This window comes from Manduca sexta, chromosome 18 (genome assembly GCF_014839805.1).
Source record: "Manduca sexta isolate Smith_Timp_Sample1 chromosome 18, JHU_Msex_v1.0, whole genome shotgun sequence".
In the NCBI taxonomy this organism is placed as follows: domain Eukaryota; kingdom Metazoa; phylum Arthropoda; class Insecta; order Lepidoptera; family Sphingidae; genus Manduca; species Manduca sexta.
Window position 1 is genome coordinate 7,025,424 of NC_051132.1, and position 17,408 is coordinate 7,042,831.

At 31.9% G+C, this 17,408-nt stretch overlaps 1 protein-coding gene across 1 annotated transcript in view; it reads right to left on the reverse strand.

The window, feature by feature from the left end:
- LOC115449441 (linear gramicidin synthase subunit D) overlaps positions 1 to 15,990 on the reverse strand; it is a 37,235-nt gene extending 21,245 nt beyond the window's left edge. The window contains exon 1 of the mRNA XM_030177273.2: positions 15,824 to 15,990. The gene's annotated coding sequence lies outside the window, so the exon portion shown is untranslated. The remainder of the gene's footprint in view (positions 1 to 15,823) is intronic.
- Between the last annotated feature and the right edge of the window lie 1,418 nt (positions 15,991 to 17,408).

Below are 17,408 nucleotides of genomic sequence, written 5' to 3' on the forward strand. Positions count from 1 at the left end.
CGACACACACTTAGCGAAAAGTGGTTGCACCTCCACATACCCCTCCGGATAAATGTGTGATGTGATTAACTTCTTTCTCGAAAAATATCGCTTAAATGTGTATGTGTTAATAAAGTAAAATACAAAACATATTTTGGCAGCGATAAGACATACTATTCTTTTAAAATTATGTATACACGGGCTGTGATCACGTATGTATCATAGGTGACCCATGTGTTCGCACGTCGTCCTTTGCAATAAAAAAACACAACGAAGCATTAATTTGCATCTGAGCACGGACATAAATTCATAAAAACAACTGCTACATATAATTTGAACGTAATAAATATTAATATCATTCAAAACTGAATCTAATAAACCTTGTTTTTACATTCAATCTAATCACAAAGATTATAAAATACATTTAGAAACCTGTGGGCGGTCTAGACACCAAGCGCTAGACGGCTACTGATCCTATCAAATTTATTAACAAATAAGTCTCAAGACTCGTGCAACTTTAGAATATTTACGTTATCTCACTGAGTTCTCACGCCAATTACCTTCAAAGTCTGCGCGAAACATCATCGGCGGAATTTGAACTATTGGTCTTAAGGAGGTTTTACATTGGTGGTAGATAACGACTAAACTTATTCGAGTAAAAACTATCATAGTGTAAAATAATATCTGATATTATAATTATAGTGGAGAGAAACATTAAAATCTTGGGTGCACTTCCACTCGCCTCTCCTGGAAATTGTCAATTGATATTTACATGTATGTGTAAACAACTTTAAAGCGTACAAAAGAAACTATGAAATCTAAGTTCATATAATATTTAGTTTTATTAGACTATTAAAGTGAATTTATTTTCCTTCCATATTATTTCCAATTCACCATATTTTGAGAAAAAATTACCAAAATAGAAGTGGGCAAAAATAATACGTTGTTAGGGTCAATTATAATCTAACTGGTCAGTAACTTACTCAACGTTTACGTGAGACAAATGATTATGCCATAATTGATAAGTATAAAGCTCACTGCGCAGGCGCCACGAGCCGGGCAGTCGTTGCTTTTTGCTTATTGCTTATAGAAACTACTAACGTGAATATCGTGTTTATCTCAACGCCTTTAGGATGCCGCAATAACCACAAACGCTTTGAAACCGCAGATAATGAACAACGCAAGTTTTGCGCCATCGTGCATTACGTTTCGCTAGTGTGAAAGACTCGTTATACTGAATGTTGGATTTCGCCGCACCCGTGTAATCTTTATCGCTAAATAATAAACACGCCTATTAATTAGTCTTCAAAAGAGATGAACAGGAATTAAGAAAGGATGTTAGAGTGAATTTATTATTTATATATAGAGGTTCTTATGTATTACCGGAAATCTGTTTTGCTGAATATTTATAGCATGCGATATTTTTATCATAAAGCCAGGTTAATAACTTATAATTCACTTTTAACCTTTGTCTAGGATACACGAATGGTTCCACGAGTCAATTGAGATTAGCATATTATTATTTTTATACGACATTTTCATTAAATTGATAGTTATAAAATTCGTTTTATAAATTTACTAAACAACTAAGCAAAATTACAAATAATAATTCTGAATACGTGTCTGAAATAATATATTTTGTTAATTCAATCAATAAATGCCATATAAAATGACATCAATAAATATGTAAACATAGAAGTATACATAATAAATACGCTAGTTACATTTATTACCGTTACAGACAGAATAAATTATAAAGGCTGTTTAAATTGATATGAATGTTCTATTAGTTATAGATAAATCTAGATTATAATGTTATACTGTGAAGAGAAAAATGGCGGCCATTATGAAAGTTAAATTGCTTGACCAGCGTATAGTTAACCCCATAGCGGTACTGACACGTTCAAAAAGTTCTGCTTAATTAAGCCGGCTTCAAAAAACTCTAAAAACTAAAAAATAATTTAACATAACAGGAATTACACTGGTTACCAATTTTGGAATCTTTAGGCATAATAGCTACATCAATTAAAACAAGGTGCCTGGTAAGACTGGCGCACGAGTCTCAATAAATTATTTTTAAATATAATTTTTGGTAGTAAATAACACTAATACTTACATAATTAAGTGTTATTTTGGACAAACAACTTCAAACGACAAACTCTTCTGAACAAACCAAACTTAGTATGCAAGTAACATGCTACGTTTACGTGCTAATCATGGTGAATTCAAACCATGGTTAATAACCAATATGTGCATGCAATCTCATGACACATCACATACTAAAGAATATATCTTCGATCTCTAAAAGTCTACTCATGGGCCTGAGTTTTTTTATGCGGCCACGACATAAAAGTGCAGTCATGTTCAAAGAGTTTCAATATGATATTCGCCTATATTTTATTTTGTGTCTTATACTATACTAGCTTTTGCCCGCGGCTCCGCCCGCGTTATAAAGTTTTTCAGACTAAAGCCTTCCGTTATAAAAGTAGTAGTTTCCCGGGAGCCTATGTTCTTCCCAGGGTCTCAAACTGTCTCCATACCAAATTTCATCTTAATACGTTGGGTAGTTTTTGAGTTTAACCCGTTGAGGCAGACAGATGCAGCGGGGGACTTTGTTTTATTATATAATTTTTAGAACTTTTTAAGAGGAACAATCCCGTCATACATCATTCTTGCATAACTTTAACCATTTACGCAGCGCACGCAACGGAAGCTCTCAAAACTAATAATTTTTCCCCGTTTTTGCAATATGTTTCATTACTGCTCCGCTCCTATTGGTCATAGCGTGATAATATATAGCCTATAGCACTCCAGGAACAAAGGGCTATCCAACACAAAAAGAATTTTTCAGTTTAAACCGGTGGTTCCTGAGATTAGCCATTACTGCTCCGCTCCAATTGGTCATAGCGTGATGATATATAGCCTATAGCGCTCCACAAAGAAAGGGCTATCCAACACAAAACGAATTTTTCAGTTGAAACCGGTAGTTCCTGAGATTAGCCATTACTGCTCCGCTCCTATTGGTCTCAGCGTGATAATATATAACTTTGAGCACTCCACAAACAAAGGACTATTAAACACAAAAATATTTTTTCAGTTCAAATCGGTAGTTCCTGAGATTAGCCATTACTGCTCCGCTCCTATTGGGTATAGCGTGATGATATATAGCCTATAGCACTCCACGAATAAAGGGCTATCCAACGCAAAAATAATTTTTCAGTTAGGACCGGTAGTTCCTGAGATTAGCGCGTTCAAACAAACAAAAAAACAAACTCTTCAGCTTTATATAATAGTATAGATGTGACAGTTAACAGTTTGAAAAAGAAGACCTTCTGTAAAATTTATATTAAAATTGGTTAAGAATTAAGACAGTAAATCATATTTCAAATATCGCATAGTGAGCATAATGCTCCATCTCATCCTTTCGCACACAATATGCTAATTCCTGATGACGTCACTTGCGCGTATTGTAACTTCTTTACTCGTTGTTTTTTATACTTATCCTTTCTAAAGTTATTCAATGGCTTATATTTTGTTGATTTTTAATGGTTTTTATCTATCTTTCTGTGTTAGAAATTATGTATTAATATAATAATATAGTATTATTTAATACCTACTCACAATACATTTAAATTGATAAATAGCCTCAAATAATATACGATCACCTCACGTTAGGATGGGTAAAGTTACCCAGCTGGTAAGAGTCTAAAATTGCCGTATAGTCAATTTTTAAAACTATATATTTCTTATTTTTTTCTTATATTGTTAGCTCCTATGTGAAATGGTCTTTGCTGTCAATTTGAAAATATTCTAATCCCAACAAAATCGGGTGTCGTAAGAAATTCCAATATAAAATAATCATTTGCAATAATTTCAAAACTAGATTAAACACCGCTTATCTGTCACGTAAATCAACAAATTATAAACAAGATACAATTAAATTATAGGGGACATAAATTGACGTCTTGTAAGGAACCTTGTCGAATAAGTTATTTCGCCAGAGTTAAGTAAAATTAAATTACATAATTATATGTAATAGGGCATCAATTTATTATGGTTAATACTAAAATAATAGGAACAATTACTATATTTCAAACTAGGTTGCTTATGGCTTTGCGCGCGTAAAAAGGCTTTCCCTCTACAAAAGGTCTTAAAACACTGTACGATGCAACCGCGAACTATTCGGAAAACAGAAACAAAATTGTTTCGTTATTGAAAAAAAAGCCTCTGAGTTAATACAGGACATGGTCTGCTCGTGTGTCAAATTTATTCTAAATCCATTTAGCTCTTTCTGCGTATACTTCTTAATATTAATATATAATTTCTAACACAGATAGATAAAAATCTATTAAAAATTTACAAATTATAAACCATTGACTGTCTTTAGAAGGGATAAATGTGTATTTACAGCCATCCCAACATTTACACAAACCTTATCATTTACAATATTATGATATAGTAAGTCGATGTAAGGTCTTGTTTTATGGTTTAATACGTAAAGTTTTGTATTGAGCAATAGGCAAAACATCCGTTTCATTAAGAAAGGGTTTGTCACTTTACAATAAAAATTCCTTCTAAAGTTGCAATAAGTGTTAACACTAAAAACTATTTCAACAATAACATACCTACTCTTAAGGTTATTTCCCTGATTAATACCCAACCTTGGTCAGAAACTTTAGAATAAAAACGTACAAAAACTTATGATGAATTGCCTTGAGAGGATAATTAAGGAGTACAACGGGCCAGTGAGCGGAAGGCGCAAGGTTCTCACCCCGGATCATAATATGTTTATAAATGCATTATATGTTAGCATTAAGCATGGCTTTTGATATAAATCCCGGCTATGTAGTGGTGCAATATTCTGTAATCTGTTTAATGTACCGCGAATTATATTATTAAAAGTTGCTCGTAGCTCTGCCCATATAAAAACCCTTTTGGGGAATAAAAGTCTTAGTATGTATGTACTACTTTGCCAGGATGAAAAGCAACCATTGCGAGTAGACAATATAATTGGTTGGTATACACAATACAATTATATTTTGTATACCAAAGAGTTGGTACACATAATATAATTGTAGTAAGTAAAACTATATTATGTTTATATGTTTATCATGGTACGACCATAACATGAAATTCAGTTTCCTTCGCCGGGCTTCTATAAAAATGATTTCATTGCTTTTGCTTATTTTGTTACCTTACCTTACCTAACCCTTTTGTTAAAACCTACATGTCCTCTTAAATTAATTTGCTTTATTATTAAATGTATGTACCTATTTATATTGTTATGTTTTTGTTCATTAATAGTTAGTTTGTACCTGGTCAATGACTTCTTATTTCAGATGTGATGAAAATAAATACTTGATACTTAATTATTATAATTAGCACAATAAAAGAGACATAGTCATGCGTCAAACGTGCGTTTGTTCATTATCTACGTTCCCAAAAATGTCGAGCTCGAAAACTTTCATTCTACATAGAATATATTTAAGTAATACTTACGTGCCACCACGTAATTTATTCATATACATATAAGTAAATGTTCCACAATATGTTGGATAAAATATAATCACATATACCGCTTATTGTCGCGTACATTTTTAGTCATATTTGTATTTATTTTGCTGTAAGTATGTGTAAATAAAATAATGTGTTTCTTCATTCGTTCATTAATTTATTCACATAATATAATATTGTGGCGATTAAAACTATCGTCTTACATGTGTAGGTGGAAACAGAATGCCTTATTTTCCGTCACAAACTGATAACTTATTTCTTGAAAAATGGAAATAGTGCGACCTTACTGTCACTTTGAATTGCCATTCTGAGAACAATGAATGTTTCTTTAACTATTTGCTGATTTTGCGTGTCATTTGGCGCAATATATTTTCCCTTTCAAAAAACAATTGAATAAATTTCGTCTAAACTGTTAGTCACTGAGCTACATTTTGTTCATGTCAGTAAGTTCGTTTTTATTTCTAAACTGTGAATATAAAATGTTTTTAAAAATGGAATGCGTAGATGGCCCTACCTACTTTTTTTTTCTTTTATTCCTGGCACGCCGAAGTACCTGAGCTGCACCTGATGGTGAGTGTTATGCATGCCGTCCAGATAAAGTATCGAATGGCAACAGATGGCTACCTGATGCCATTTAACACAATCATGCCGGCCTACGCTTTTTCACGCTACGGCGAAAGAACCCAAGATTATAGGAAAGAGGGAACACGCGCCCAAGCAAACTGTTCCAAAGCTTGAAGGTATGGCAAGGAAAAGAGTTGGCGAACGTATGAGTTCGGGATGTACTGTTTTATACAAGCACGCCAAGGTGAACCGACTACCACTGACACCTGATGGTAAGTGGAGTGGGGTCCAATAGAATGTCGGCTGACGAGAGATGATTACCCCTCGGCAGTCGACTCAACTATGCCGGTCGGTTCAAACTGAATATACACAGGCTGAAAAGTCTTATCAGCTATAAATGTTCTCGCGCAGGGCACGACACGCTACAAACCTTATCATTGCGACTGCAATCCCTAAACCCTTACCAATGAATCTAAAGCGTCACGTACAAATAAATACGAAGATCACCAACGTTGTAAATTGTCATTAATGTTAAATTAATACTTACCTATGTACTAAACTAGTATTACAATAGTTAGACGCTTTTATAAAAACAAATACAATTATAAAAACTTATGACGTAATTTCTTTTTATTCTGGTGTGTTATAGAACCACAATTATAAATGCATCAAGTAGGTGCCTATAGGTATTAAAAAAGTGGATATACAAACTTGTAGTACAATGCTTACAAAATATTATATTATTAATTATCTGATAGTATCTCTAAGTATGTAAATCCACGTTGATGCTATCGGTACGAAGTTATCTAAACTAGCTTCTAATTATTGAATGAAGTTCATGTTGTCACAATCATAACTTGATAGTAAAAATTCGTTCATTCTTTTTACAAGACATGGGCGTCGCTAGAAGAGAGCAGACTGTAGAGATCCGGTGACCCCCTTAGATTAATCTTTGGAGTCATTTTTCATTGATGTGCCTGTTTCAATAGTTAAATGCATAGGTGTAAAAAAATATTTTTCCCATAGTAAACTCGGCACTATAGGAAAAAGTACGTGCTAAATTAAATACCGTGTTATATAAAACCCTGGATGTTGAAGAAATAAAGCTGTTAACGCATTTATCAACACTCTACCGCAGGGGTTTCTGTAGAAAAGTAAGTTGGCGTAAAGAGTTCATTTTTAGTCTACAAATAAATATTAAGTGAAAAACTTTACATATTTGATCTAAAAATCTATAAAAATGTTTAGTTGTAATATTTAATTTCCTTAATAATTACAATAATTTTGAAAATAAACGTAAATTCTAATAGTAAATAGTAATTTTGGTATTCATATTTTGGCATTCTGATAATGCATATAATCCGATGTCTAGTAATAAACATTCATATTACTCAGTTATAATTAATTAAATAATTTAATAGCAACAACTTATAAACGATATCTTTTAAAATCTCAGAATAACATTCAACTGTATATATAATTAGGAAATATTATTATTTAACCATTTTATTTGTTATTAAATTCAGGAAACATTTTTGTTTTTCTAAGCTACGATAAAAACATTTAAGTCTCGCTCCACCAAGCTATATGTACCGGTCAATTCGAAAAACGAATTCAACAAAACAGTTTATAAATAAAAATAAAACTATTTAACATTCTAATCTATTTCTGTCTCGAAACAATGTAATCAAAAACCAGTGTTACCTTTTTCTAATTACTGTCGAATTAGATCAGGTCAATAGCCGTTTTTTTTTAGTCTGGCCGTGGCGAAATAGCAATAGGTATCGGGTCAATGTATGAGACAATATGCAAGCTAGATAGATTAGACTTAGGTCTATTCAATGCAACTAATTTCATGGATTAAAGTCAGTAGTTTTGTTTTTATTAGGAAGATCTCAAAGCGCGCAAATAATAACAAGTAAAAAATATATTTACTAAAATAAACTTTTAAAATTCAGATATTGAACTCAATTAACATTGAGCTATTTTTAAATCTTTATGCTTGAACCTTCATTTCTGTTATTTCCAGTTTAATTTTCAGAGTCTACTTCCGAATTTCCGCTAAAAACAAGTTAAATATTCAATGCTATTTCACTTGATTAAAGTACAATCAAAATGTGTCGCTACATAGGTAAATTTTAATTTACATTTCCCAGTTTCTCAGAAGGCTATTGAAACGAGTTTAACTAAAATTGGTAAACGTGCCGGCATGTCCTCGTGATATTGCAAAATTGTTAAATTGTTTGTGTTTTTTAATTAATACAATTTGGTTAAACGTACACACCTTTAATGCAGATAATGCAAAAGGCTTGTGTGACCCAAATTGCAGTGTGAAAACATCCCTGTGAGCACCAATGACTAAAACACTTACACCAATTGTAATGAGCGGATGTACGTCGTTGCATCGTTCAGCACTCGAGGTTCCCATGTCTGTATTTCTTCCAATCTAGACGTGGATAACAACGTCCGATAAGCGGAAATCAAAAGTGGAAAACATTGCTTATATTTTGTTATTCCAATTTTTGCCAGTAGTTACGAGTATACCACTGAAGTATGTTCCTCTTTTGCATATTCATAAATCCAGAAAAGAACGTATAACAACATTGGTATCAAATCATTCAACGTATGACGAATTCCATAAAACAAATTAATACTTTGCGCCTGGCGTATACAATAGGCTACTGTGTTGCATAGTATCGAACAAGAAGTCGTGTCCAATCAAATATGCTATTAATTAGGAATAAACGATTGTGACTGTTACTTGGAACCTTAGAAGGCCGTTCCGACATCATAAATGATCGTCATTAACTTAGACGCAGTTGTATGTGTTCACTTTTGATGCTAAGATAGGTACGTTAACTGTTAACATTACAACGTCAGTATAATGCAATTCAAATTATTTTTGTATAATGAGGAAACCACATGTTATTATCAAAAAAAATCTTGTTGCCTACATTTATTTTTAAATTTATAAAAAGTTTATCTTTTTGACGATCTCAATCGACTTTGTTCTGCTGCTCTTCAGACTACTACTTTATTACCAGGGCGGAGACTTCATAAGTAGAAGGTACATAAACTAAAATATAACCGATTTGTCGGAAAGACAGATTGAACGTGTTACCAAACTGCTCGAAAACTAAATCAAAAGGCCTTTGGGCTTAAAAGGTATATCTGAATGAAGCAATAGAATATTGAACGCTCGTCGGCATTCTTGATTAATATGTCCCTTTGTTATGCTTCGCTCGTCCGTGTGGCGTAAATTACGTTTCAGAGACATTTTAGCATCAAAATCTTTGCCACATATCGCCTTGCGCACCACGCTCGGAAGTGAAGGCAAGGTTTCTGGCCAAATGCATGATTTGGGTCAACAAAACATTTTCGCACAAACAATATACAAGCCTAACACCTTGTTAACAACGCATAAATTAGAATAATTCGATATCGCGTGTAGTTGATGACAAGATGATTTGTTCTTATATTTTACTGTTGGAGACCATGCGAGTGGAAGGACTAACGTTTTGGTTGTAAATATAATACAATATTATGTTGCTGCTTTTTTTACTTATCTGAAAAACAGTTTATATTATTGTTTTTTTTCACTGCTTCAGCATAATATACGTCTGGAAATTTACCGGTTCAATTTGTGAATTGGACCGCACTTCCGTCTCCTGAATTTGTTCTTCGAATAAGACTAGACTGGTTATTGAATTTGGGGTGTAAGTAATGTAAAAATAAACTTTCTTTCATTCTGACAAGTTAAGGCCTATAAAGCAGACCACATTGCAATTACCTGGACAGGTTTAATCCCGTTCAAGCAGTTGCACCACACTCAGTGATTACTGCTGTCATAAAAATATCGTGGGTATTTACCAAGGATACACGCGTTCAAAAGGTAGATAAAAATACACAATACGTCCAGCTGTAATCGGCGAAGTACATAATATAAAAACTTTATGGAACATTTAAATAAAATTATTTTTTTTATTTTATCGCGGTTTTTATATTATAATCTTCTTCCGACGTGTCGAAGACTGCAGCTTTCATGGTCACGGGCGCGTTATAAGACTACTCTGAGGTCAAGTGTTCGAATCCCGGGTCGGGCAAAGTGATATTGGGTTTTCTGATCAATCTCAGACCAGAGTGCTATTTGTGCCCGAAATGGTAATAGGTTTGCCTCTGTCACATCATGGATACATAATGCGAAAAGTGAGTGCTCTAGTTGCACCTCTGAATACCTCTTTGGGAACAAAAACGTAAAGTTTGCGTATGTGCTATTCCAAAAAAAACGGTGCGTTTAATACCAGCAAAGATCATTCACGCGGGCGAAACCACGAGCAAAATCTAATCGTATAATTAATAATGTTACATTTTAAAAACAATAACATATTAATTGCAGTTATTTAATTAGTCCGTACTTACCGGAGTCACGCATCGGAAACCAGCAACATCGGTATTCCAATCACTAAGTGTATGTAATTATAAAATATACAAATTAGATTTTAACGAAGCTACTGAATTTACCTCACTATTACGTCATAATAAGTGGAATGAATAATGCACGTTCAATAAGATATTAAGATCGTATGGGCCAGGCAAAAATATGATTTATAAAATTAAACAGCTGTTTACATATTGTAATAAGCATTAAATTACTTTTTCCACTAAGTATCATAATTTGAGAAAAACAAATAGTTCAAGAAATATATTCTAAATCTAGCTTCTTGTTGTTATATAAGTATATTTATTAGTAGTAATAACTACAAATTAGACAAACATAAAATAAAACAAGTAAAGTGGAAAATACTGGCAAAGGATCTGTTGGGTTTTAATAACTCTTTATACAGCGAGACGTTAGACTAAATAATTAAATAAAAAAAATATAATTTATCTTTTGTGTGATGTGAATAAAATTTGTGTGCAACGGTTTTCTTGTATTATATTTTTTATGTAAAATCTGCTTATTTGAATTTGCATGAATTATTACTGTGTGCTTAGAATATGGCAAGAAAAACGACATAGCCCTATATAGTTTTATTAGGACTAGGTGAGAGATTATCACGTGAACGACGCATTGGTCCCACAATCAATAAAAAAAAATAAAACACATCGACTCGCTTTTTTTGGGTCATTCGAAGACTGCTCTTTTATAGTCCGAGTCACAGCTAGTCTACTATATTGTGCTGTTGTTGCAATTTCTCAATCGTTAGTATTAAAAACCCACATGATAGTTTATTGACCTGTCGGGATGACAGCGCTTAGTCGATCTTTAAAAACCTCCATAACATTAATCATAGTTACAGCGGTACACTTACATGATTCATTCCAATTGACTTACAAACTCTTCAATAAACAGTTGTAGACACGTAATAGCGGGTTTTTGCTAAGTTCATATTTCAGAGTTGGTATTCATTTATACACTGAATAATATTCTAAGAACGCAACCTCATTTAGTGACGTTCATGTTTAAATAAAGAGAAAACCCCTGCGACTGCACGGCGTCAACTTGGTCAGAATTACTTAATTAATCGCAAATAATTTGTTATAGCTTCCTTTAATTCTAAGATCTTGACGTCAATGGCAGAAAAGTAAATAATCTAAGCTTTTTCCCCTTAATGTTTGATAGAGATTTTACGAAGTCATTCGGTAGTATGGTAATAAGTACCACAACTTAAATTAGCAAATAAAGGTAGAAGTGTCTGACTTTTCCAGGATTGTACTTTGTAATTAAATGTTCTCGTGTCGTGGTTGTAGTTTCGGGACATCATGCAGCTGACCAGCAACATAAAAACGTACATCTCTCATGAAATCAGTAAAATACATTGAGATATCGTCTGGTATGCCGTATGACTAATGGATATTCAAGGTTAAATTTCGAACTCATTCAACCCAAAACAATTATATTATATTTTTTATTTGTTTAGTCAATATTGATGCAGAGACCAAAAAAGCTGACGGGGATTTTTACATATTTATGTTTTATTGCTTATGGTATAATTGAGGGATATAATTTGCTAAGTTTAATCTGGAAATCGATAATGTCATATTTATAGCTTGACAGTCGTGTGATCTGTCATAGACAAGGGATTAGATGAACAGGGAAATAGCTGAAAATAATAGTAGCATACGACATCACTTATTAACGTACGTAGTCCAATGAGATCATCATTAAACAAATAAGCGGGTATCCAGTTTTATATCAATATAAGTAATAAACAAATCTATAAAAATATTATTATTCGAATGCGAACACAGCACTATTTTGTCATTGAGCTTAATAGTACTTAATCCAGTTGCGCAAATGTGCGAGATGAAAGAAATAAATGATCAAACTTCCCCGTTCCTCATTACTTTGAAATTATTATCTTTACGACATTGGTTGCAACTTATTCCGATTATACAAATACATATTTGTAGTTTCGATGAAAATCGATACTGCTCGTCACATCTTTCTATTATCTGGTTCACTCTAGACCAGCTAGTGAAGTAACAGATGCGTATTTAAGCCGATATTGGCGGATATTGGCTGGAGTAAACAAAATTGCTGTATTTTTTTTGTTGAATCTAGTATTAAAATGTTTCTCGACGTTACTTCAATAATAAACAAAAAAGTCATACGATAAAGCTCCTCGTGCACTTCTCCGACCGTTTTATTATTTCTAAAGGTTACTTAAAGAACCGGTCGATAATATATTTATTCTTTTTTGACATTAAAATGTAACTATTTATTACTAATAATAATTGGTTTAAAGAAGCCACAAATAAATAAGTGAAAATGTGCCAACAAAGGTTGTTCGACACAGCATTAATATTCAGTTTTTATTTTTGTGTTGTATAAAAATTGCAAATTAGAAAAACATTTTAGTATTAGACAATTACATAATATTATGTAAATTATAATGTAAATAATATTTTAGTTCAATATCTTTTTCCCATGCAGTATTTTTAAAGTAATTATTTATGGCTCGCGTCTCCCATTTATGATTTATACAAAAATACTAAACCGCCTTCAAAACGCACTAAAAACCAAAAAATAGTTTAATGTTAATACTGGTTACCAACTTTGGAGTAAGTGATTACCAGGATTAAAAAGTTTTTATTTTATGCTTTTTTGTGTTAGTAAGAAATATACTGCAGATGTGTTGCGCGCGTGATACATATATCTTTCGCGGTGAGCCTTTACAGCTCTGCTTACCCGCGAAAAGAGTATAAGGTGTGATGCTATGAATATATGTATGTGATAAATAGATCCAAATAAACCCGATGCAAAAACACTGCTGAAAACGTAACAGGAAAGTAAAATACGTAATTTCGATTACTTGGACGACATGCTTATTCCTGTTATTTTAGTTTACAATTTTGAAAGAAACATCTGTGGAACCAATTTGGGTGTATATTCTTTCAAAGATTTTTTTTACAAATGTGTTGAATAAATTGAAGTTGAATGAATTGAGTTCTGAGACAACAAAAAAATACACGTAGAATAACATCCTTCTATTTTGTAGTCGGTTAAAAATATTTAATGAACGATCTGCCGAAAAACTAAGATTTTTTTTCAGTGTTTTTCTATGTTTTCATTTCCTGTCTATCGTTTTTAATATTATTTAAAATTTATTAATTTTGTCACATGTGCAATAAGAGAAAAGTGAGGGGAATTGATCATCAAATATGACTTTATAAATTTAAAATGACAACCTACGAATTACTTTAAAGTAGAACTGATTGAATTTCACAGGTACCCTTACTTCATCAGAAATCAACAGCAGCTAAATCTTTAACTTGGTACTGTTATTGAAATTTAATTAGACACGAATAAAAAACGAATCATTTCTCCCCAGCTTCCCTTCATTATTCGTATAAAAAAGACAGAACATTATTCATATTACTTAATTAAAACGTAGAATGCAATGTGGTTATGTATGGAAATATATAAAATACCTAGATCATGTTATGTAAGTAAATCTAGACGTAAAAATATGTATAAGAGTAAAATAAAATTTAATTTTGAATACAAAAATATCCTGTTAGGTATCTATTAGGTAACTAGCGTAGAGTAACATAATAGGCTTTTTAGATCGCGAAATCGAATCCCGCATTACAATATGAAATTATTTTTTATTAAATTGTTATTAGCCTTAATTGATGAGTTTTTTTTACTTTTGCACCTCGTAATCAAAATTCATACAGCATCTATGACCTTTAATATTAATTATATTAATTAATTTATATTCTTATTTACGAGTTCCATATTGTACGGCCTCTTCGGTCGTATGCCAGCGTATGCGCTGTGGACTGAGAGTGTGGGTAGAATGCACAGGTCGGGCAACACTTTATGTGTTTTGTAGCACATTTTTGATTGATTCTCCCAGAGGAAGTCGACGTCGGACAGGTAGTCGTAGAAAACAAAAACTTTTCTATGTATTGCGTTGACCCCGATTGTATTTGAGACGCGTCATAGAATAAAGTGAAAAAAAAAACTTAAGAATAAAATTTTAAGAAGCCAATGATTATATACCGATTACCTATAGCAAATTAAATCTGCACTAAAATCTTAGATTAGATATAATTCCCCCAGTAATTCGCAGGTAAAGAGACAGACTTCGCTTTTAGTTAAAATAACATTATCATTGAATGCAGTGCTAGTGAAGGAACTATTTATTTTCATTATCCTAAGGCACATTAAAGCTTTAATTAATGGTAACTATCATGTCTGGACAATAACCTTATTATTATAATACAATTACTTTTTTGAATAACGTAAATAGCAACTGAGTAAGAACATATTGTGCAAATAGTTAAGATAAGTTATCCCCTAACTTAATATTTTGTTAGTTGTGTTATTAATGTACTTGATACAGGTATTTTGTGAGGGTAATTGCTTTCGTAAAAAAGAATACTAATATTTTTATAATTATTATAAAATAATAATATAAGCAAGCAGAGATTTCAAGATTTAATGATATTTGAATTTTAACTTAATTTTGCAAATTATGAGTCAAAATACTAATATCATGCGGAATTGTAATAAATGAGTTTGAATGATCTTAATATATTTGGTATCTAATCTATATAGTCAAAAAGATCTTATTTTAAATAAATCTTATTTTTAATACCTTTTTTACTTAGCGTTTTATTTCTTCTTGACTTTATAAGTAATGAAACAATCCCGATTTATAAAATTAAATATGAATAAGAATAATCAATAAGCGAGCAATGTAATATTACTTAACTACTGTAATAGAAAAAATATAAATATCTGATTATTGTAATTAATTTGCTATGTAAACTATGTGTAAAGGTGATATAATTTGCTACAGTCTGAGATTACAAAATGCCTGTGATCAATTAATAAATAAGTACCACTGCCCTCAACAATGACGACCTCAAACGGTGCATTTCCTATGACGTTGGTTAAAATATAACATGCAAGTATAGAATGTAATGGTTTCCGTAAATATCTGTTATTATATTATGTAAATGTCAACAAAGACTTATACAACTATCATTAATGCAATAGTTATACATAAGTATACTTAATATTTTTTTGCCAATAGGAAATATTTTCAAATATTTTGTATAGGATTTTATTGAATTTAAGGCTAAAAAAATATTTAAACTGTAATGCTTTAAATAAAAAAATATATAATTTGAACTAAATTTAAATTTAAATGAATATAAAATATTCATATTCATATACCAAAATATAAATTTATCCACCTAAACGTCATATTTTAGATAAGCCCTAGGAATAATTTTAAAAAATACTCACGAATTAGACTGATGACACACAAAAAAACACTCAAAAACACTAGTTCAATATTGAAAAATATTCCGAACGCACTCACAAGTCAAATTCCCGCGCAAATGGTACGTCCACTGGAGAACGTTTTTTTATCTGCAAGTTTATGAACATACTACGGTTAGTGCGCAGACTGTCTGCGCAGGCACTGACAGCCAATTTATATAGTCCTTGTGTTTGATCCGCTTGGCTTGAGAGGCGTCCTAGAACGGACGTGCTGGTCGCTATTCGTCCCGATGGATTTAATTTTGATACTTATATTTTTGGCACGATCAATAATTATTTTAAATAAATAAATCTTACATAATGGAATTTTTATTGACTTCGTCTTATAATATTTTAGGGTTTTTCGTGGCGAAAAAGGCGTTTCACACGAGCAAAGCCGCGAGCAACATCTAGTATATTAATAAACGAGTTTATTGCATTAAAAATAAATGAGCTTTACGTTATCATAAATATATTTTTTTTATTTTTTTCGTCTATTCCCCGAATCCAGGGAAATCGTTATCACGTTCTGGACGCATCTCTTCTAAAGCATACAAATCATTTAACGTAAATTTTAGAACAATTTTATTTTAGCAATCAGAAACATAAACCCAAAACAAATGGCAGGATATAAATAATGCGATGAGCGCAAATAACGAATATTACCAATCACTATCCAAGAAAAATGAGAAAAATAGACGCCTTAATTTTTCCTTTGTTACATTTAACATCTTGTATCTTGATGTTCCTTATAAGCCTAAGTTTACCTTATGCACAGGTTATCATCCCAAGCTGGCGAAGGCATACCTACATGATACGAATATTTATACATCGATGGGTTCATTGCGCATGTAATGAAGAATTTATCACATTCAAAATAATTTCGAATTTTAGAACAATGCATATCCAAACTTATTCTCTTGAATGTAGACTTTCACATAAAAATCAAAAAAATAGCATTTGACTAATTAGTACTAACTCTAATTGACAATTTATCGCTACCCTACGAAATTAATATTACTGATCATCAAAATTTCCATTCGTTTACATGTTAACAACAACTCCGTTTATATGATAGTAACATGACAGTGTAAATGTTGAAAAGGCGCACCACGCCGCGGGTTCAATTCGACAGCCTAAGACATGTTTATGTATCAATCAAATATTACTTTCAGATAGATGTTATTGATATGGCATTTATTAATCAATTTGTGATTTAAACACCCACGATTAGACTGTAAATTTTGTTCTGTAAATGGGGAGAAATGTGTATTATTGAACGAAGTTCCGATGCATGTTAATAAATAATAAAGTTATACAAAGACAGTATAAACAAAAACATAAAATTATCGGAATCGCAATAAGTTAAAACAATAATTATAATATTAATTTATTTAGAAGTTCATAATTTGATATCCAATCGATCAGTTGAATGAGTCCCCATGATAGGTTTTTTCTAGTGTATAGTGGAGATTACTCTTCGCGTATTTATAGATCACTATCCTATTATTCCTATTTCGCTGGGGACTGGGGGCCTTTAGACAATTTTCTGCGAGTTTGCCCTGTTTGT